Source organism: Leptinotarsa decemlineata, unplaced genomic scaffold (assembly GCF_025532065.1).
Source record: "Leptinotarsa decemlineata unplaced genomic scaffold, Ldec_3_MD MMD2_tig00026282_RagTag_RagTag, whole genome shotgun sequence".
In the NCBI taxonomy this organism is placed as follows: Eukaryota; Metazoa; Arthropoda; class Insecta; order Coleoptera; family Chrysomelidae; genus Leptinotarsa; species Leptinotarsa decemlineata.
In genome coordinates, this window is record NW_027412668.1 from 15,751,516 (window position 1) to 15,774,229 (window position 22,714).

The 22,714-nt window shown below is 34.1% G+C and overlaps 1 protein-coding gene across 4 annotated transcripts in view; it reads left to right on the forward strand.

Annotated features, from left to right (window-relative positions):
* Positions 1-3,580: 3,580 nt before the first annotated feature.
* LOC111504603 (voltage-dependent T-type calcium channel subunit alpha-1G) overlaps positions 3,581-22,714 on the forward strand; it is a 639,024-nt gene continuing 619,890 nt past the window's right edge. For all 4 annotated transcript variants that reach the window (XM_074179901.1, XM_074179899.1, XM_074179902.1 and 1 more), the window contains exon 1: positions 3,581-3,741. The gene's annotated coding sequence lies outside the window, so the exon portion shown is untranslated. The remainder of the gene's footprint in view (positions 3,742-22,714) is intronic.

Here is a 22,714-nt window from a genome sequence, read left to right on the forward strand (position 1 = left end):
CGGTGCAAATGTGATTGTTGTGGAAGTTAATAATTGAATTGCGAGAAAAACAAGTAAACAATATTCGACTTAGGAAACCTGGATTTCTTCTTATTTTACCGCGTAACCAATTAGAAAAAGCTAGTCTCACAGGTAAATCTCTGGGCAATAGAGCTTGCACTCGTTGCATGTGATAGGGATATAGCTGCTGGGCTCTTAAAATCTGCCACAGTATGACATGGGTAATATTCAGTTCTTCAGCTATTTTTCGAGTACTGGTATGAGGATTTACTTCAATCTCATTTGAAACAGCTTCTTCAATTTGAACTGTTCGTACCGTTGCAGGTCCAATGACAACCGTCGATCTTTTGAAGCTGCCTGTTTCAGAAAGTCGTGCATGGAGACGTACAAAAGTTCTTCTATTAGGCACTACACGCTGAGGAAATCTTTCATGGTAAATGTGTCTTGCAGCATTCGAGTTTCCGTGAGTCATTCTATAACAGAAATGTATATCTGCTATTTCACTGTTAGTAAATTGAACCATGTTTTACAAAAATGTTTCGAAAAATAACCACTTAACACACTTTTTATAACAATTATAAATTAAAAGCTTATAAAATTGACAACAACTGTCAAGTTGTTTATTAAATGCTGCAATCGTTTTCCAAGGCAACCCTTGATTATTATTTATGGTATTTTCAGAAGAGTGCGAAATTCAATGATCCGGCGACTAGACGGTTGTATTGAAGCCAAAGGAGACCATTTCCAACACTATGTTAATGTTATTTAATATTTGTTGTCATTGTTACATAATTAGTACTGAAAAATTTTATAGATAATAATTTCCAAAAGAAACATTTAATTCCCTATATTATTCCCTGTGAGGTCCAGGGATATGCATTTAGGTCGATTTTTTTTTCTTAAAAACTAAGCAAGATACGAAAAAAATTCAAGAGACAAAAAAGTTGTATTTATAATTGCTCAATCCAAAGACATAATAAAAATTGCACAAAAGTCAGTGGCGTGCATTTTAAAGTCAAAAATATTCGTTCAAATCCCGCTCGAGACGCCACTGGACTTAATAAATTGAATCACGTCCAGGTTAAATTACCTCCTTAATGTTATAAATACCATTGCCAAATTATAACAAAATTAGGTAAAGGATATTTAAGATATTTACGAATAACTTTTTTTAAATTTTTATTTCAACACCCTGTATCTTGAGAACGAAGGATTTGTGGACCCATGTTTATATGAACATTTCGTCTTGAAATTATCTAAAGAAGTGTCTGTTAAATTTATGGTACATACTTGATTAACACCTTGTATATGTTGACCAGAAACGAAGACAGGGTTTTGTTTATCATTACTATAAGTACATAGTGTCAATTAGACTTGACTAGTTGAAAAAACCAGACATCACCAGAAGATGGCAAATGAGACTTTGCCGAAACGTTGTGAAAATAATCCTTATGGGGAGAAAATACACAGAACACGAAGCGAAACCCGAGAAAACAGCTCATCATATATATATATATATATATATATATATATATATATATATATATATATATATATATATATATATATATATATATATATATATATATATATATATATAATTACGATACGGGGTGTTGATAATTGTTGTTGTTATATTTTGTTTTTGATTGTTATAATAATCGTATCATAAAAATCTCAGGGTTCTTTTTTTATTATGATTTTACAAATTTTAATTTTGTTTCAAATGATTCTAGACTTTTGTACAAAGTCTATACTCCACCTTTTCACCTTGTGGAGCATTTCTTTGCATCTCAGGGGAAATTCTTTGGTAATCAGCTCTCTTGTTTATACTGTTATAAAATTTAACAATTAGAAAAAAATAGAAAAACTATAACTTTTACTGAATTAAAAAAAAAATATAAAAAATAAATAAATGAATAAAGAAATGATTAAGTCATGAACAAGATATAATTCATCAATTCAGCAAATTTTCATCATGAATTAACGAATTTCTAAAGTTATTTACAGTACCAGATTTTTGTTCAGCAAGCCTTTTTGCACTCTCACAATTTCCGTTTGGCAAGCCTAGTTCATTTTAAACTAATTTCCTTGTTCTTAATTCTAATATTCTATGATTCAGGTCACTAGTTGAGTGTTTTTGCAAAGGGTTTCATTAAATGGCACTACATATTAGTTCTGGTTATTATTCAATTGAATTTTTTTGGATGAAAATGGAGAAAAAGAAAGTCAAAACCATTATTTCAAAAAAATTTGTTCCTCCTAAAAATATGATATATCCTTCCAGTTTAAAACATATTATTAGTTGAGAAAATGGCCAAGGATTTCGAATGATTTTTAAAATTCAAAATAGTCTGAGATATGATAAATTGGGAAAATGCTAAAATCCTGAAGGATTTTCTTCAACGATACAAGAACAGAGATTTTGCACAAAGGGAAACATTTGAAGATTATTTTTTTTGGTCTTAAATATATATGCAATATTTATAATACTTGACAAGTTGGATATTTCATATTTATCATTATCTGAATTGATTTCAAACGTAGTAATACATCCCGACAAATTTAATAATCAATATCTGCCTGTTCTGATTCGCTGTATGGGCCGTTTCAAATAGTCGAGAGTCACCCGTTTTCATTGAATCTTTCAAATTCAGATCAGACATAATAACTTTGGATGTTACAAAACTGTAAACGAAACTGCTTTTCCCTTTCATTATGAAACATTCGGTCCGTCTATATTTTCTCCAAAAAACATCAGAATGTTGAAATTACTGCGTAAGTATCTCAATGAAGGAAGTTTTATATGTTTTCACTTCAACAGTGACGAAAAGTATGATTTTTCTTAACTTTCAACGTTTTTCCAGATTGTTAAACAGTTTTTGAATTGAATCAACAATAGGGGAAAATAGTGGCGTCCCAAAATACAATCACTCGACAAATTGTATCCAAATACCTATAATGAAATAAAAACATTTTCATGTTTCGGGACGAACAAGAAAAATCTATAGAAAAAATACTTTTTTTCACCTCAAAAACATATACAATTTCCAATGAATACATACTCCTTTCGTAAAATGTTTTCAGAACCACCTCTTACCCCCGAGTTCTGAAGAAAAGGGCTTCTCAAAATGTCATTACGAGAATTGAGAAAATTTCTATGTGTCGGGATGACAAAGAAAAATATATAAAAAAATCTTATCTTCACTTCAAGAACGCTCCGGAAATGTTAAGTTTTGCAATACCCTGTATAATAGGTTAGTCGTTTCTTAATATAAAACTCTGCAAGATTTTTCAGAATATTTCCACCCATCGAAAATACTGCTTGGCTATTTTTGTACATGGTCCTACATATTCGGAAATAATTTTTCATAAAAATTAATACCATACATAGACTCATAGACGAAAATTACTAATTTCAGATTTCCCATTGTTTTATAACAAAACTCCGGTAATTTTTTATTATCTGTATCAGAGAAATACACTTCTAACTGCCGAAAGCAACGTCTGCCTATCACTCGGTTGTTTATAATTTTTTTAGTGTTAACGTTTTTAGGACGATGACGATGTTTCAAGTAAAAGACTCCAATAGGGTGCTATGGAATTTGTTCTGCATCGAACGGCAGTTTTTACTCGGGAGACAAGTAGGTTGTGTTTGATACTAGGTTAGTTTTGTTTATTTAGTTCTGAGTGAAAATAGTGATGTTGTCGGAAAGTAAATGAGCTGCAATAATTCAAAAGGTATGTTAATAATGATCAATAATTTATCTTTGCTTGATCTATTTTGTTATTCGCTTTGGCCAGATAAGAATTTGTTTAATTGAATTTCGCTGTTGTATGTGTAGGAACTTCCGACTCATGATATTAAATTCAATATAGAATTTATAGAAGGTGTTTTCATATTGCGAAAAGCAATCTAATGTATCTCATGAATTTGCTAATATGGAATTCTCTAGTATTAGTCATGCTCAGGTTGCATTTCATGGTTTAACATACGTTTCGTTGTCAGTTGTCCAACGTAGAATACTTCCATCTTGAAAGAATATAAAGAATATATAGAAATCGTAATTTAGAATTGAAACTGTCATATAATTCTACTGTACTGAAATTCATTTAATTTTAAATGAAGTGACAGGATTTTTTGATGATTCCCAGTGTGCATTTAATTAGTTTCAAGGTAACCTAATATTCATTTTGAGGGCACCCGGCGATTTTTAAAAAAATTTTGAGTGTAGTTACGTATTTTGATGCGTAGATTACGAATCAGGAATACAAAGTTACGGCTCTTCAAAGTTCAGAAAAGGGCAACTTGTCAGCCTTCTTTTTCACAAGATAAACTATTTAAAAACACAAGCATTTATTCACTAGGTCACCTTTACACCTTATTCCTCCTCAATTGACACTTTTCAATTCAACAATCAACATTTTTCCAATAAAAAACTTAATTTGAAAACGAATGCTTCTTCTGGTGACATTCTTCTATTTCTAGGTAAGTTACTAGTGACATTTCAGAAAAAAGCGGTTTTTATTTGCCGCCGCCTACTATTCCAAATATAACTCATACTCACTAGGATTGTTTTGCGAAATATAAGCTGCTGTTAGTTTACTTTTTAAATCCATCTTATCTTAATACACCACCAATAACCAATTTACGATCTAAAGAATGAAGGCAAAAACATTTGAACTGCATAAGGAATATTGACAGCATCAGTCGTACCAACTATGCCATTAACCTTAAAAATCTGAAATACAAAGATACATAACCATAAAGCAGCTCCGTACATTTTGTAACATTTATATTGGAAAAATGTTGATTGATGAAGTGAAAAGTGTCAGGGAAGGAGGAATAAGGTGTAAAGGTGAACTAGTGAATAAATGCTTGTGTTTTTATATAGTTCTTCTTGTGAAAAAGAATGCTGAAAGGTTGTTGCCCTTTTCTGAACTTTGAAGGGCAGTAACTTTGTAAGTAAGGGTGAGCGCTGCTTTCTTCTTTCGGTTTCGTAATCCACGCATCAAAATACGTTATAGCGCCGCTATAATATTTTAATACCTCTTTAATAAAACGATTTATCTTTTGTCTCAAAATAGGCCAGTTTCAGCAATAACCTCTTCATTCGAGAGAAATTTCTGCAAACAGCCAGTAGTCGCTGGGAGCCAAATCTGGCGAATACGGAGGATGTGGGAGCATTGTTTTGATTGACTTGTGACACGGTGCGTTGTCTTGATGAAACAAAATTTTTCCTTCTCCAATAACGCTATATAATATACACTGTTGATGGTATTTCCCTTCTCAAGATAGTCGATTAATATTACATCACGCACATCCCAAAATACCAAGGCCATAACCTTTCCAGCCGATTTTTGTGCTTTCGGCAGTTTTGGACGAGGTTATCCAGTTGCTTTTCATTCAGATGACCATCTATTTCATTCCGGAGTGAAATGATGGATCCATATTTTATCTGGTTTGTTATGTTTAAACATGGCCAAACACTGCTTACAATCATCAAGACATTCTTGTTTTTAGTCTAGAGCTAGAGTAAGCTCGCGCGGCACCCACACAGCTCTCTTATATCCGAATGCTCATGCAATATAAAGCCAACACGTTCTCATGATATCTTCACAGTGTAAATCACGCAACTCCACTTTTCAGTCATTCAAAATGATTTTGTGGATTTTCTGGTCTTTTGTGGTGTTACTGCCTCATTTAAACATCCACTGCGTTTTGTATCATCGGTGTTTCTACTACCACGTTTGAAGTCAGCAAACCAACCTTTAATTGTTGTTTCTGATATAACATAGTCCTCATAACAGTTTTTAAGCCATTGCTCCGCTTGAACGGGTTTTCCCATCAAGAAGCAGTGCAAAATTTAAACACAAAATTTTTTTTGATCAATTGTTTTGAAAATAAAAGTAGTGTCACTCTCAGCACAATAAATCACAAACTTATGAACAGAATATCAATAGCAATAGCTTTCTTTCGAAAGTTAGTACTAACTGAAAATGCGGTGAATGCAGTAAGACTAGTGCCCGAGACTTTTCATCCTAGGTAGTATATTCCCCTCTTGTAAATATCCTATTTAGAGTACATATACATCGTAGTCTGAGTCTAAAATAATGGAAAGAAATAAGTATCATATACTTAGCTTCACAAAGCTCTTTTATATTTGTTTCATATAAGACCTGTTTCAGTAGAATCAACGAATACATTGTGTCGAAAATTCTGTGTGCAGTATTATAGAGTCCCTTTTCATAACAGAATCCCATATTATGTTAGTTGAATTCTCTGAATCAGAGAAAAATATAAATCCCGAGAACCCATAATGACCTTGGATACATCGTGTGGATTCTATAGTGACGTAAAAGATTTTATTTGAAATCAGGAACGTTTTGAAGCGAGGTTATAATCATTTCTTCATTGATTAGTGATTTGGCAGTATATCAACGACAAATTTCAATTAATTCTCCTTACAAATAGGTCGATCATTCCTTATATATTGAAAAAAAAAAGATATTTTATTATTAAATATAGTTCGTCATTAACTTCAAAATAGCCTCAGTTTCGACGATTACTTCTTCATTGGCCTGAATTTTTTTTCTCCAGCGAGCATTCTCTCGAGGTGTGAGAAGAGAAAAAAGTCGCTGGGGGCCCGATCTGGAGAATACGGTGAATGCGGAAACAATTCGAAGCCTTATTCATGCAGTTTTGCCATCGTTTTCATTGATTTGTGACACGACGCATTAACTTGATGAAACGACACTCTCTTTTTCTCCAAATTGGGCCGTTTTCCGCGATTTCGTCCTTTAAACGCTCCAATAACGCCACGTAATAGTCGCTGTTGATGGTGTTCCCTTTTCAGGGAAGTATATGAATATCTGTTGTGTCTTTCAGGCTTTCGAGTCGGTTCCCAACGTGCAGACCACTCAGATAACGATAATTTTGATTCTGTTGTGGAATGTTGGAGCCATGTTTCATCCATTGTCTCGTATCGACGCATAAGTTTGGGTTTTTTTATGGTGGAATCGCTCCAAACACTGTTCAGAATCATCAATTCGATTTTTGGTCGATTGTGATATCGCGTGAGCCTCACTTATCTCGAATAACTTCACTTTTCGGTCATCTAAAATTTATTTTGTGGATTTTTTTGATGTTTTCGTTGGTAACAGCCTCTTTGGGACGTCCACTGCGTGTATTGTCCTCGGTGCTCATTTCATCTCCTTCAAACTTAGCAAACGAATTTTCAACGATGAAGCCTTGGCTTCAACAGATTTTTTTTCGTCACAAAGCAATGCTTCATTAACACACGATATTCGTTTTTACCCATTTTCTTCAAACTAACAGAAGTTGCTTCGCTCAAAATGTTCTATACCACAAACTACCAGTCCAACAGCTGTGAATTTTTCACATATTCATTTTGAAGGTTACGGTTTCCTAAAAATTATATGGATTTAATACTAGTAGCGCCATGAGTGTTTTAGCCTACGAAGTTTTCAGCCCATCTAATAATATGTTCTTAAATTCAAGGGGTTATATTTTTAGGAGTGATTAATTTTTGGGAAAGAAAGTTTTTGGCTTTCTACTACTCCATCTGGTACAAAAAAAAGGATGAGAGAATCTTCCAAAGAAAGGAAGGAAGTAATCAATTTGAAAATAAGTAACTCTATACATGGATGTGTAGATCATGCAAAGAAGTAACTTTCAGACAAAAACTGAAAGAAAGTCCTCCTGAAACAGCTACTTTCATATAAACATTGAATTACACGAAAGAAAAAAAATCAGATGGAGTAGTAGAAAGCCAAAAACTTTGTTTCCCAAAAATATGTTCTTGTTTTCTATGAATCTGATTTCTTGTGATATAGCTGAAAACCTTCAAGTAAACTGAAACATATACGCATTTTGCTAGCTTTTCACTCGATAATGTAGGACCCACGATTCATAGCTGTCGGAGTTGTCAATTATTTTACCACGAAAGCTAGCTTCCGAGTTCGGATACGCCTACGTCCATTGGTGAAAACCGTATGAAAATCCGTTCGATATTTTTGAGTTTATCATATACAGACAAACATTGGGTACATACTATTCATGATAATAATTTTACAATTTTATTTATTTATTTAACAGCAAAGCCAATTTACAAAAACATATTTATCAAAGTGTGAAGAACTACAAATTATTTCTGAATGCTCATGTCTAATGTCTACATTACAATTTACAATTTTACAAATCATTTAGCGAAGTTGAAATACAAAATATTAATGAATCATAACTAGTGACTACATTACTAAAAGATGAAACAAATCTGGTACTTACAAGAAAAAATATGTAACAAATCTGGTACTTGCAAAAGAAAATGGTAAGGTAAAGAAAATCTTCGGAAACGCTATAGACTTCTCAATTGATTTTTAAAGACCTGAAGTGACACATTGAACAGATCTAAGTTATTATGATATTGATTTCCCAACTTCAGAATACGAGGAATCGGACTATTGAAAGCATAATTGGTATGGAAAAAATGTATTTGAAAAATGTCAGGATTTCTCGTATCTTTTTGCTTGATATGAAATGTTATTATTGGTTGAAGGAGTTCTGGGCAGTTTATCTCACTATTCATCATTTTGAAGAGGAAACTCAAGTTCATAGAAATTCTCCTATTTTCCAATGATTTTATATTCAACTTGGTTAAGAGTTGACGGTATCCATATTCATTTCGTTGAATACCAAAGTGAAAAGCACAATTTCTTGAAAATTTCTTTTGAACATTCTCAATCAAATCGATATTTACATTATTAGTATGAGTCCCGTATAACCGAACAATACTCAAGAATGGATCTTACGAAAGCACAAGCACAATATAATTTTTTTTTGTTTCAATTGAAAAATCAGTAGAAATTTTCAACACAAGACCTAGCATTTTGAGATTTTTTGCCACAATTTCTGATACTTGAAGCATACATTTATTTCGCTATCAAATTTAACTCCAAGATCGCGAGTAAATGTTTCTCTTTTAAGAGCTATATTAATCAATTTATATTCAAAGAATATTGGACTTCTAATTTTAGCGAACATAATGATTTGACACTTATCGAAGTTTACCTATAACTAACTATTTCTACTAGATCATTTTGAACTAATTCAGCATCTTCCCGGCAAGTAATTGCTTGATAAAGTTTGAGATCATCTGCAAACATAAGAAATTCTGAATATTTGAAAACAAACTCCGATACAATGTATCTGTATTTTACAGACAGAGTTTTACCAGTTAAGAAGCTATTGATTACTTGCAAAATATTCTCGCCTATACCAAGCGCTTTAATTTTAGATATAAGTGGGCCGTAATATTTTTCTTATCTCCTAGTTTATGTATTGGTTTCAGGAAGCTATGTTTCCAATAATCTGGAAAGGTGCCTAGAGAAAAAAATTGATTAAATAAGATGTTTCGTAATGGGAATGCTAAAGTGTATAGGCATTTGTGTATAAAAAATAAAGGTATTCCATCTGGTCCCATTGTGAGCTTATGTGAATCAGAGAGAACGTAATCTATTATATCCGTAGCAGTAAAACTGTAATTGTTGATACGTATAGATTCTGTTTTAAAAAATATATTCAGGGGTAAAATTCACTGTCTGGTTATTATACAGGGTGTAACATAAGTACGTTAAAATATTCAAGTGACGTATTCCTGAGACAATTCTAAGAAAAAAAGTCTATATGAACTTGTGTCCGAAAATGCTTCGTTTCGGAGATACGGGGTGTTGAAATTGAATTTTTTTGATCGATTTTTGAAAATAACTCTTGCAAAAAATAAGTTATTTGCACGAAATTCTTTATCCGGTTTTTTTTGACGTGGGGAATCATAATTTCGTATTAATTTTCATGTAACATGTAGAGGGCGCTGCGTACGCTGTCATTATTCATTTCAATCGTGATCGTTTTCGAGATATTTACAATTTTCTATATCGATGCATATTACTTTATAGCAAAATTTGATTTCAATAATTTTTGTCACTCTCCGTTTGCAAATTAAGTTAATTAAATCGAGTAGGCTATGAAAGTTTGTTCATAAAAATAGAAGTTCGATGTCACATTTTTAACTATTAATTGACAAATTCACAGTTCGGAGTTTATAAAGTGATTTTTTGGTACCATGCCCGACTATACGAATGCTGAAATGGCTGATATGGTTTTTGCATACGGCTTGACTGACGGGAATTCAAGCGAGGCCAGACGCATCTATCACGAAAGGTATCCCCAACGCGTGAATCCTTGTGCAGCGACATTTGCGAATCTTTTCCGGCGACTTTCCGAATCTGGAAGCTTTGAAACAAATTCTGTAGTAGAACGGCCACGGACTACAAGAACTGTTGGAGGAGGCGGTTCTTAAGAAATTAGTGAACATCCAGAGACAAGTACAAAAAAAAATTAAATGTGAGCCACATGACAGTTCACAGAATTTTAAAGGAACAGCAATTATATCCTCATCATATTCAGCGTGTCCAGGCACTTACGCTACGTGATTTCCAACCACGTATCGAATTTGCTCAATGGCTTCAAAGAAAAGTCGAACAACATCCGCAAATTTTATCGAAAATCCTCTTCACAGATGAGGCCAATTTTTCAAGAAATGGTATCATGAACTTCCATAACAACCACATCTGGGCGGAAGATAACCCACATGCGATAACGCAAACTCATTTCCAAGACAGATTCTCTTTTAATGTAGGGGTAGGAATAATTGGGGATTATTTAATTGGGCCCTATCTTCTCCTCTTACATTCGAATGGAGATGCTTACCTATAGTTTTTGGAACACGAGCTTCCCCAACTTATGGAAGATGTTCCCATTGGTCTGCGAAATCACTCTTGGTTTATGCACGATGGAGCTCCTGCACATTTTAGTGTGATAGCAAGAAGTTTTTCAGACGTAGCATATTTCCAACGATAGATAGGAAGAGGAGGCAGCATTGGCCCCCGAGGTCACCGGACCTCAATCCCGTCGATTTTTTCTTTTGAGGATACCTAAATTCACTAGTTTATGCTAGCCCCATTGAAAACGAGGAAATGTTGAGGGATCGCATCAAAGCTTGCTGCGGAACGACAAGAAACACTCTGGGCATTTTTTAACGGGTGCGGAATTCTTTGATGAGGAGAGCAGAAGCTTGTATTACTGTTGGGGGTCGTCACTTTGAACAGTACTTAGTACTTATTCGAATTCTTCTCCTAATAAATAACATAGTACTTCTCCGAATTGTCTTTTTTACAAACCCCGAAATGTAGCACTTTCTAATTGAATAATTAAACCTGACAATTTTTTTTTTAATTTGGATTGAATAAGCAGTTCGATAATGTTCAGTTTAGAAGAAGTCTGTCTCTACGGGTATACTGCGTATAAAGATTCATGAAAATAACTAAAATTGCAGAAAATTTATTACAACAACCTACCATGTTTTGAAAAATTTCAACAATCTGTATTTTGAAAACGAATCTTTCTTCGTTAAACATTCTATAGGAAAAAGTTGTTTATTTTGACGATATCCACCACATACTTAGTTTTTGTAATGTTATCAGCAACTTTACATAGCGCCCTAGGAGCTAAGTGATATGCATCGATATAGAAAATTGTAAATATCTCGAAAACGATCACCTCCATAGTATTTGAGAAGGTGTACCTTTTTTTATTTGAAAAAGGTGTGGAAATTAGGTTTTTTCATGAAAAGTACCAAAAGTTTACTGTCAAAAAATTAGGGAAATTGGAAATAAATAATGACAGCGTACGCAGCGCCCTCTAGATGTTACATGAAAATTAATACGAAATTATCATTTCCCATGTCAAAAAAACACTGGGTACCGAATTTTTTGCAAGAGTTATTTTCAAAAAGCGAACAAAAAAATTCAATTTCAACACTCCGTATCTCCGAAACGAAGCATTTTCGGACACAAGTTCATGAAGACTTTTTTTCTTAAAATTGTGTCAGGAATACGTCAGTTGAATATTTTAACGTACTTATGTCACACCCTGTATAGAGTTGAAAAATAAGGCAATGAATTTCATTCAAGACGCGTTTCGCTATATTGTAGCTTCATCAGTGTCAAGTTCAATTTCTAAGAGCATAATTGAAAAATATTTAACGTATTTTTTTTGTGTTTATTTCATACCTATGCATTAAAGTTTTACTCCTGATATGCTCTTAAGATACAATATTTTCTCGTTAGTTTTATTTGGTTTATTCTTGTGAAGATAAAAAAAAGACTAGGAAACGAAATAAGGATACCCCGTGTGCAATTGTATAAGTAATATAGTTGGAAAATTTACTCTGATCTATTCGTCGAACTTTACGTATAGATCCCTTACTTTTTAAAACCTTGAGAAAGGTACAGAAGGACATCAAAGTATTCGAAAGCTATTGTATTCTCTAGACTCCTACAAAATCAATCTAGGTAACATGAAAAACCTAAAAACACCTGCGAAACACCCCTTATTGAGAGTTTTCATTGCATATGATGGAATATAGAGCATGCTCAGTTTCCATGGCACGCTGGACGCTGTTGCATCTCCAGTTATCGCTCGACAGTTGAACATCGAGGGACGAAATATCTTCCCTGATGAAACTGCTCGTCTAAACTGAATCCGAGTAACCAAAATCGATTTTTGAAAAATTTCATTTGCAGAATTTATTTGACGGTGAAGTTTTGCTCTCGAAAGCTTGTTCAGTTTTTGTGCGTTTTCTTTGGATTTTAGTTTTTGTGGAAAAAAACAGGTAGGCCTATAAAATTATTTACCTTTTGTGTTCATGACTCAGTTCTGGAACTCAATTGTATGAGATTGCAATTGTATTGAGATCAAAACTGACATAGGGTGTATGAATAATACAAAGTATGTTGAAAATTTCTGACATTATTTGTATTCTGAACTGAAACATAAAAATTCATTTATCACTGATTGAAATTATTTGAGAAGTTAGTTGAAAATCAAACGAGACAGGAGAAAATGAATTTGAAAAAATGCTCAAAATTTGAAAAATTTAAATATGTCGGCTTCAAAATGGCGGTGACATTGGAATTAATTTCTGAAAATTCATTATGCTTGATCCTAAATACGAATAAAAACATATATTTCTACATAAAAAACGTTCTACTGTTTTTAAACTTTTCTTTGTGTTGGAGGGTTTCAAAGTATTTGAAGTTCTGAAAATTTTAGTGAAAAATTACAGTAGGTTGAAAAATTTGTAATTTTGTTGGAACTGAAATTCATTGCGGTTTCATGGAGCAGAATTGGAGAAAATGTATGTTCCTTTCTAATTAAGATATTTTAAGGAATATTACAGGATTTTTTCCATTTAAAATAGAACAATTATTACGTTTTTTGAGTTACTACATACATATTTCCAAGAGACTGTACGACTAAAATGAAGTAAGTTCTTCAGGCTGTGGTTTTTATGCAAATAGAGGTATTTGATATTTCGGTTCATAGATATATTTTCAATATATTTCAGATATAAAAATGATAATCGTAAAAAGTCCATTCTGTTCATTAAAAACACAATTGAAAATCAGATTAGCTTGGTGCAACTTTTGGTAAGCAAAAACCCGATACTTGGTGAAAGGCAAAATCTGCAAGAAATAAAATCGAAATAAACGTAGATATCAGGCTAAGCAGAGGTTGAAGTATACAAAAATTTTTATTAACGTGAATCAATTGGAAGAACTGGACGAAACCGATTTTCAGAAATATTTCGAATGGAAAAACACCGTGTTAGTGATTTACTCATTATGATAATGTCATATATTAGGAAAAATAATGATTTTTTTATATTTAGTACACAAATATCACTGAAGTGTGAAGTACAGGAAAATAATGCGACACACTCTGCACCCTGACAGATATTAATGGCGTCCGGTGTCGTATGTTTTGAATCTCTGACCGTCCGGTAAGGGCAATTTGGTCCGATGGCAGCGTTATACAGTCTTCAACATGCACTCAAACCTCTGACCAGACTGACTGTTCAGAAGTCTGGCCAAGAAGTGTTTTGGGGCCTTTAACATTTTGATCGATACGATAGATTTCTAGTTGAAATCGATTTGATTCTCGAATTTTTAGGAAACGTATCATTTCATCTAAAGGAGTGTATTGAAAGCTATGCTACAATTATTAGGGAATGGAGTGCTATTTTGAGAGAGATATAACTCCCATTTAGAAAAAATGGGAATGACAGACTACGCCGCTCAGAGTATAGAAAGCTTTGCAAAGATTTCCAAGCCAGAACTTGTCCCCCTTACAAGCAAACAAAAACATGTGTTTTGGATTTTGTTGAAAGATATTTTCGTAACAGTTTTGAGATTTCAATGGCCTTCCCTGTGTATGGGTCTGAATAAAATTATTAATATTAACTATTTCGATAAAAGAGAAGAAGCGAAGGTTCTCACCGTAATGAATTTAATTAGTGTAGTGCATACTGACTTTTATGAAAATAAACAAAGTAGATCGGAATTCAAAGATGTTTATATAAACAAGGAAATTATTTGCTTTTACTCGTAGGATACCGTACCCAGAAGGCAAACATTTATCGGGACGTCTGAAAATCTTTTTGATGAATTCTTTGCATTTTTTTTAGATTTACTCAGTTTTTTTGAGTTTTTAGATCGAAAGTTGATTTACACCCAGGCTATAGTACCCAGTCACCTACAGAAACGTAAATAGTGAAATGTTCAAAAAATTAGGTGAATGTTCAAATTTCTTGGGCTGTATACATCCGATTATTGATTTTTCAATTTTTTTTTATGTTGATACACTTATCTCGAACATATATTCACAGTTTTAAGTTAGGTTAGGTTAGGTCCAAAGTGAGTGGGTCCATTCGATCCTCAACCGTAACCCGCAAGGGTTTATTGTGGCTCACACCTATTCACACTCGACCAAATTGAGCAGATGGTGTTGTTGCTTTAATTAATTTTGTTAACTTTTGTTCACTTAGTATGTTAAAAAAATTGATCATGGTTTGTTTATAAAAAAAGATGATTTTTGACATTGACCATAATTTGAAAGTTATTAAAATAAAGATATTGACTTGAAACGTTTGATTCCTGGTTTATTTCGACTTTGAATCAAAGGGAATCACAGTAGAACTGACTAGTCTGAACATTGGTCCTTCGAGCAAAAGAAAAAAGAATCATGTCCATGCCTAACCTGAGGAGGAGTGAGAGGAAAACTAAAGGAGTTCCTCCTGAAAGATATAGTGACGTATGTTATGACCCACAGCAAGTTACGGAGTTGCAGAAAAGTTCTTCATTAGAAGACCCATCTAAAGCCGAAGACAAATAAAAAATGACTAAATCTTCAAGTTCTAGATGAAGAATGTTGGAAATACAATTGGAAGAAACAAGAAAATTGGTCGAAGTAGAGAGAAGGAGAGCCGAAATTGAGAGAAGGAGAGCCGAAATTGATGCTAAACTAATAAGGAAAGAAGCACAACTACAACGTGAACTGATTCGAAATTCTTCATATAAAAAGTCCACAATTTCTAGTGGCAAAAACATCATTGATTTGGAAGAAATGACGCTACAAGAAAAAGTTGCTGAATGGAAAATCAAAGAAACAGAAAATAAAACCGATTTCGTACCGACAAACAATTTTATTACGATGACTAATGATAATTTCAACCAAATTTTATTGATAAATATATCAAAATGTTCGGAAAAAAACAGAGATTGTTATAACAAATTTGCCGATTTTCGATGGGAATCCAGAGGACTGGCCTTTGTTCTACGGTCAGTTCGAATGTTCCACCAAACTTTTTGATATATGTGAAGATGAAAATATAATACGTCTGCAAAGATGTTTGAAAGGAAGGGCTAGAGATGCAATACAACATCTTCTTGTTTCACAAATAATGTTATGAACATAATAGAAAATATGAAAGTTACATTTGGACGACCTGAATTTATAATTTCAAATCTAATAGAGAAAGTTCGTCGAGCCTCTCCTCCGAGGGAGGGACGGTTTGAAACATACCTACCATTTTCTAATGTTATCGAAAACTTAGTAAATACTATGGAACTCTTTGAAAATTCAGGACATATGCAAAATCCATCAATCTTGAATGAAATAGTTGATAAATTACCCCCATTCCTGAGACTCAAATGGGCCGAGGAATCTTCTCTACAAAATGAAATTACTTTAAAAATATTCTCTGTGTGGATGAGAAAAATCGCAATAGCTGCATCAAGTTGTGCTGACTTCAGTAGTAACCACTTTTTTTACCACCAGATATTGAGTTGAAACGTTTGAATCCTGGTTTATTTCGACTTTACATCAAAGGAAATCACAATGACTAGTCTGAACAGATGGTAAGAGTACGGCTCTGCCGAACTCTAAAAACCTGATTCGGTCCCCAACGGGGCAGGCACAAAGTATATGCTCTGCTGTGTCATCGTTAATGAGGTAGTGGGATAGTCAAGGTGAAAGATTTTCACCTTGATACCCGCGACAACCTTTCCATATGAGGGTTTTTGCACGTCAGCTACACCTGACGATGCCTTAGATTCAACCGTGCAGGGCTTTTTCGACTCTGGTTTTGGTGAATCATCACTTGAGCGCAAACGTCTGCTAACCTGCTCATGGGGGTTTGTTCCTCCACCTGAGACAGATTATGCGTACGCCGGTCAAGAATTTGGTGCAAGGCGGTTTCATAAGGTATCCTGCTCTTGAGGAGATGACTCAGTCATTTCCAGGCTGCACCACCAAACCTTTTTTCAAGGTTCAGTTATTGAATCAGGAGTTGGGGAGTTGAGAAGCTCTCGCTCCTGAACTAAATTTACAGGGAGGTCAGTTGGAGTCGTAAACTCGACATCCATCTTCTCTATGGACTCAGCGTCAGAAATAATTTTTAAGTTTATTAAGTACTCAGAAACACTTGAAATGTTGACAGTGGCATACGGTGATTGTACTCTTGAGTCAGAATAATGTTTTCAAATAGTACAAGCTTCCCACAGAAGGTCGCTCTGGACACCCCAGTACACCAACAATTGATGAAAATGTTGAGAAAGTGAGAAAAGTTGTTTTAGAAAATCGTTGAACCACTATTGCTGAAAATGTCGGCATGTCGGTTGACTTATGCCATGCAATTGTTCCATTAATTTTGGGCATGAAGCGTATGCCAGCAAAGTTCGTTCCAAAATTGTTGAATGACGTCATCCGCAATCCAGATTCACTTTAAAGGGTCATAACTGGTGATAATGGAATATAGTTATGACATCGAAACCAAAGTCCAATAGTCCCAATAGAAGAGCCAGGAGAGACATGACCAAAAAAAATACGTCGAATTCGATCAAATGTCGAAGTTTTGTTCACTGTTTTCTTCGATTATTGTGGCATAGTGCATCAGGAGTTCTTGCCACATGGTCATACGGAAAACGTATGTTTTCTGCATAACGATAATGTACCTGCTCACTCGTCATTGCTTGTTCGTGATTTTTTTGGAAAAAAGAACACCGTAATATTGCTTCAGCCACCGTATTCACCAGATTTACACCCTGCGACTCTTTCCTGTTCCCAAGATTGAAGAGAACCATGAAAGAACGGAGTTTTGCGACGAATGAGAAGATGAAAAACGAATCGTTAGGGCAAACTCAAAAACATACCAGAGCTTCTCGAGGATTGGAAAAATTCTGGTACAAGTGTATTATATCTCAGGGGGACTACTTTGGAGAGGATATAATAGAAATTTATGAATGAATGGATATTTTCTGTGAAGAATGAAAATTCACCTTATTTTTTTAACAGACGGCGTATTTTGGATTCAACTATTTTCTGTGGCCTGTTTTGATTATAAAAACTGATAGATGCATAAACAAGTCCACCCATCTCACGTTTTTATATGCGTTAGTTATACTCGGTAGATTTTATTAGATTTCATTTTAACTTTTATATGTTTATATAGTGACCAGATTGATGATTTTGAAATTGTCCAGGAATTCCTTATGTACTCAGATATAGTCTTCTATTCATTCGTGACTACTGTAATTTTCCTTAGTACATCTGTTTGACTGTTGGACACTCGTTTACCTTGAATAGAAAAGTTTTCATGAAGAGAAGAATTTAAAATGAAATCCAATGTGAGGGAAGTGCTGGAAGTATTTTTTTGTGATTGAAATCATTGTCAGGTATTCGACGAGGAATTGTTCAATCTATGGACAATACTTTACAAAGTAAATTGAAAATTGAGAAGGCCATAAAGTTCTGTCAACTTCATTGCAAGTTGAAGGGGCTTTTTGAGAAGGTTACCCCACTGTATAGAACTTAGGAGAGAGCAATGATTTGATAATATTGATTTTTGCAACCTATGTCTTCTGTTCCGCATATTGGAAAGATACAATTGATAAATATAGATAACTATTAATACTACTCTCGAATTTCCAGATCATTTTGGCTTTACAAATACAGAAGGCAGTCATTCTTGGCTCACTGCGCCTACTCAGGGCACACAATAATTGGACCTAATTATCACCTAACTCACGATATGTTATTGGTTATTAATGCCGGCCTACACTCCGTAGTACCTATCACAGCTTTGGAGAAAGGGCCCGACCGGTGTTAGTGGGGTTTTGATTAAAGGGGACATTCTGTATTTTTTTTAAGACAAAACACAAGCACTAAAGGAAAATCCTCAAGGTGCTCTAAGAGCGGTGCCTCTTCGAAAGTAACGATTCACGTTGGAGTTGAATCGTTGGAGATTGAATTCATTTGGAAAACATTTTCAGAAAGTTTATTGGACATGAGCGTAGTTCTCCAAATGAAAGAGTTCTCAAACTGTGAAGTTCGAGGTGTACTGAATTGAACCTCAAAATGGTGAGCAGCGACAGTCCGTTGCGTGTGCTCTTGGTGGAATCAATTGTGCCAAGTCTCTTGAACACCTCCTGTGAAAATATCTATAAAAGAGTGATGTCCGTGTCTCCATTCAGGCGGATGGCTCTCTTCTGGATTGAATCCAGCAGCTGCAAGATATGCTTAGAGGCGGAGCTCCATACACGAGAACAATACTCCAAAGAAGGTCTGATTTGAGGTTTATGAAGCATTAAAAGTTGAGGTGTGCACAGCTTTCTGGTTCAGAACAGTGTTCTAAGCTAAAATTTGAAATTGTGAATCGATTTCAATAATTTTTTTTTAAATGTCAAGTACTAAAAGGTCTACCTTGGGACAAAATTTGAAATGTTTATTAAAGTTTCAGGGCATACTGCGATATTTTTTCTTACTCGAAAATAGGAATTTTTCATTAGCCATTTTTTTATTGAAAAAATCACTACGCCACTGAATTCAGAGTGCCTCTAAATAGATGTGACCAAAATTTCATGAGAAAATATTCATTATTAACAAAGTTATGACAACTCAAAAATTCGAAAACTCACACAGCTAACAGTCACAATATATCATTTTTTTATGATTTCAACAATAAAGTGCCGCCAGATGGAAAAAAAAATGTGTAAATATTTTTGATGAAAATAACGGAATTACATTCACACAATTCAACTAACAATGAAGCAAAAAATTTTAATGAACGTAACTAATAACTAATTATTGAAATGTTTCGATTCAGTGCAACAATTAATCCTAACTCATATTCTAGTAGCCTCTACTAATCCATCACGTATTTCGATACATGTGTCGTAGCGCTTACGAATGTTTATGATTACGTTCCTTAGTTCTTGATGGCTAATATCTGCACATACCTGTCGAATTCTTGCACAAAGTTCATTTCTATCTCTTGAGCGGTTTTTGTAAGCCTTTTGTGTGAGAAGTCCCCGGAGAAAAAAGTCCAAAACTGTGAGGTCTGGAGATCTGGGTGGCCACTCTATAAACGGACTACCACAGCCTATCCACCGGTTTGGAAAATGTTCGTTAAACCATTGCCTCACAGCTCTGGCATAATGAACTGAACACCCATCTAACTGGACAATTAATTTTAATTTTAAATATTCCCCTTGGGCCCATGAACAATATTCCAGGCGTCTTGCTTTGTCGCCTTCTTGAAGTGTGTGTAAAAATTTTGGCTTGAAAGGTTTAATATTCTTCGCCTTGAGACATCTCCAAATAGTTTCTCGTGGAATATTCAAATCTAAAGTGGCATTCCTTATACTGGCATTAGGATTATTTCCGAAATAATCTAAAATGATTTGATCATTCTTGTCATTCCTATTTCATCTTTGTACAGGATTACTTTTTTGATACTGCACCAGTTTCATTGAATATTTTATTTATTTTATTTACCGTACCGCAGCTAATACGAGGACAATCTGGATGTCTCTCATTAAATACTCTACAAACTTCTCTAGCACTTCTAACGTCATCTCCAGAAAGGCGTACAATTTCAATTTTCTCTCTTACGCTCAATCTTGCAGCCATGACACAAAATGATTCGAAGAACTGTAAGGTGAATATTGTTAACAATAGTACACTTAAATCTTTCACAAGTGTCAAACTCTAATATCATTTCCATGGCAACTAAGATTTAAATTGAAATATTAGTTTTTTTCATTAAAAAAATATTTACGCTATTTGTTTTTTTTTCATCTGGCGGCACTTCATTGTTGAAATCATAAAAAAATATTCTCATGGCTATATCTGTTGATATAGGGTGTTTTTTGTGACTGTTAGCTGTGTGAGTTTTCGAATTTTTGAGTTGTCATAACTTTGTTAATAATGAATATTTTTTCATCAAATTTTGGTCACACCTGTTCAGAGGCACTCTGAATCAAGTGGCATAGTGATTTTTTCAATAAAAAAATCGCTAATAAAAAATCCCGATTCTCGACTAAGAAAAAATATCGTAGTATGCCCTGAAACTTTATTAAACATTTCAAATTCTGTCCCAAGGTAAACCTTTTAGTACTTGACATTTCAAAAAAAATTATTATGATCGGTTTACAACTTCAAATTTTAGGGGGGTGTTTCCATTAAAAATGGGTTACACTGTATATTAACACCCAAAAAACTTATCGAAACAGAAAACGGAATTGTATATCCTGACACTATTATATCCGGTTCGGAGACATTTATCATTTTGGAGAAAACCGATGCCTAGGTTTTCGTGGCATTGAATTGAACCTGGTTACTTGTATCCCAATTCGAAATCATCTATAGATCCTCATTAAAATATGCAACCTCCTGCTGCCGGTGAAGATGTGCATTCTCAGTCGATGTCCTGGAATCTAAATTGAGTGAGGAGATAGGTGTGCTGTCCTCAGCAAAGCAGAGTTTACTAGAATCTTGGTTTTACCAATAAGTCGTTGATATACAACAAAAAGAGGGTTGGAGACAATATGTATCCCTGGTAAAAGTATTCGAGAGATATGCATCGACGGCTACTTGCAGGAAAGTTTGTTCAGCAAACCCTCATGCAACACACGGTCAACGGCTTTGCATGGAAATATTTTTTATTTTTATCTGGATGGAACATATTCCAACATCGTATTCGAAGACACTATTGCTGAAAGGTGACAACTCCTCGTAACGACTAGTTTCACCGCGTTTCACCAACCAAGTTGGCGTCTACAGGGTGTAACTAAATAAGTGTAAAACATTTAAGGAGGTGATTACTCATAAAAAAAAGATAGGATCTTTCATTCAAACTAGACTTCTTTTCGATGAGGAATCACCTACTTAAATGTTTAGTCCAGTCATTATAGTAAGTTCACCTCGGAATTCGAGATACCCAGCTGTAAGTCTGTAAATACTTGTATATTGACACCCTAAAAGTTGCCTCAAAACCTACATATGGTAGGGTGTATGCAACTAATAAATTTCAAGGTCAGAGGTCACAAAAATCGTTTTTTTGCGCTTTTTTTGTAAATATATCATTTACTATGGGTTTTTTGCTATTTGTAATTATTATCAATATTGTAGAATACAAAATTCCCTACAAATTTTAAAAAAAGTTTTCATACGGTGAACCGTATTCGAGATAGAGGGCGGAGAGCGCGCGGTCACAGGATCACTTCAGTTCAACCGGTGCCTCCGGTCGAAAACGCGCCATATATAGTTGATGAACTATCGATAAATCAATGATAATAAATATTTGTCAATTTTTATAAACTATTATATTATATTTTATAATTTTTTCCTAACCTATCCACTTTTTATTCAGCATTAGTGTATTTAACAACACTCACCTGCCCATGTATGTAATTGCAGAATTGTTAATGAAAATATAGGAATTATATTTGAATTTTAACCTAATTAATAATTTCTTACATGATAAAAAAAATTAAATAAATCATGAATCAATACATTTATTTATTTCCTGCATCCGCATCGCGAATCACAACCACTCTTGCAGTTGCAGAAAATTGTATTTAGCAAATCTTCTGGAACAGGTGATAAAATTGTCATGATAGGCTCCAACCCCATATTACCCTATTATAACTGCAGTTTTTTCAGACTTTGATTCTTCTATTGCAGTTTCAACAATAAGAACATCCGCATCTTCTCTGGCTTGTTTAGTAGTAATATTTGTAGCTTGTGATTTTTCAATTAACATATTGACGAGCATATCTTTGTTATTTCTATTCGAAAAGAATTTTTCTTGAGTAACTGGTACAACCATTGTTTCAACGAAACAGACTTCATATGTTTTTGAAAGTGCAGCAGTTCATCTCTGCTGCTTCATAGCTTTTACGTTCTTACTGTAGTCTGAATATCCGTCAAATATAACAATTATTTTGGAACTGT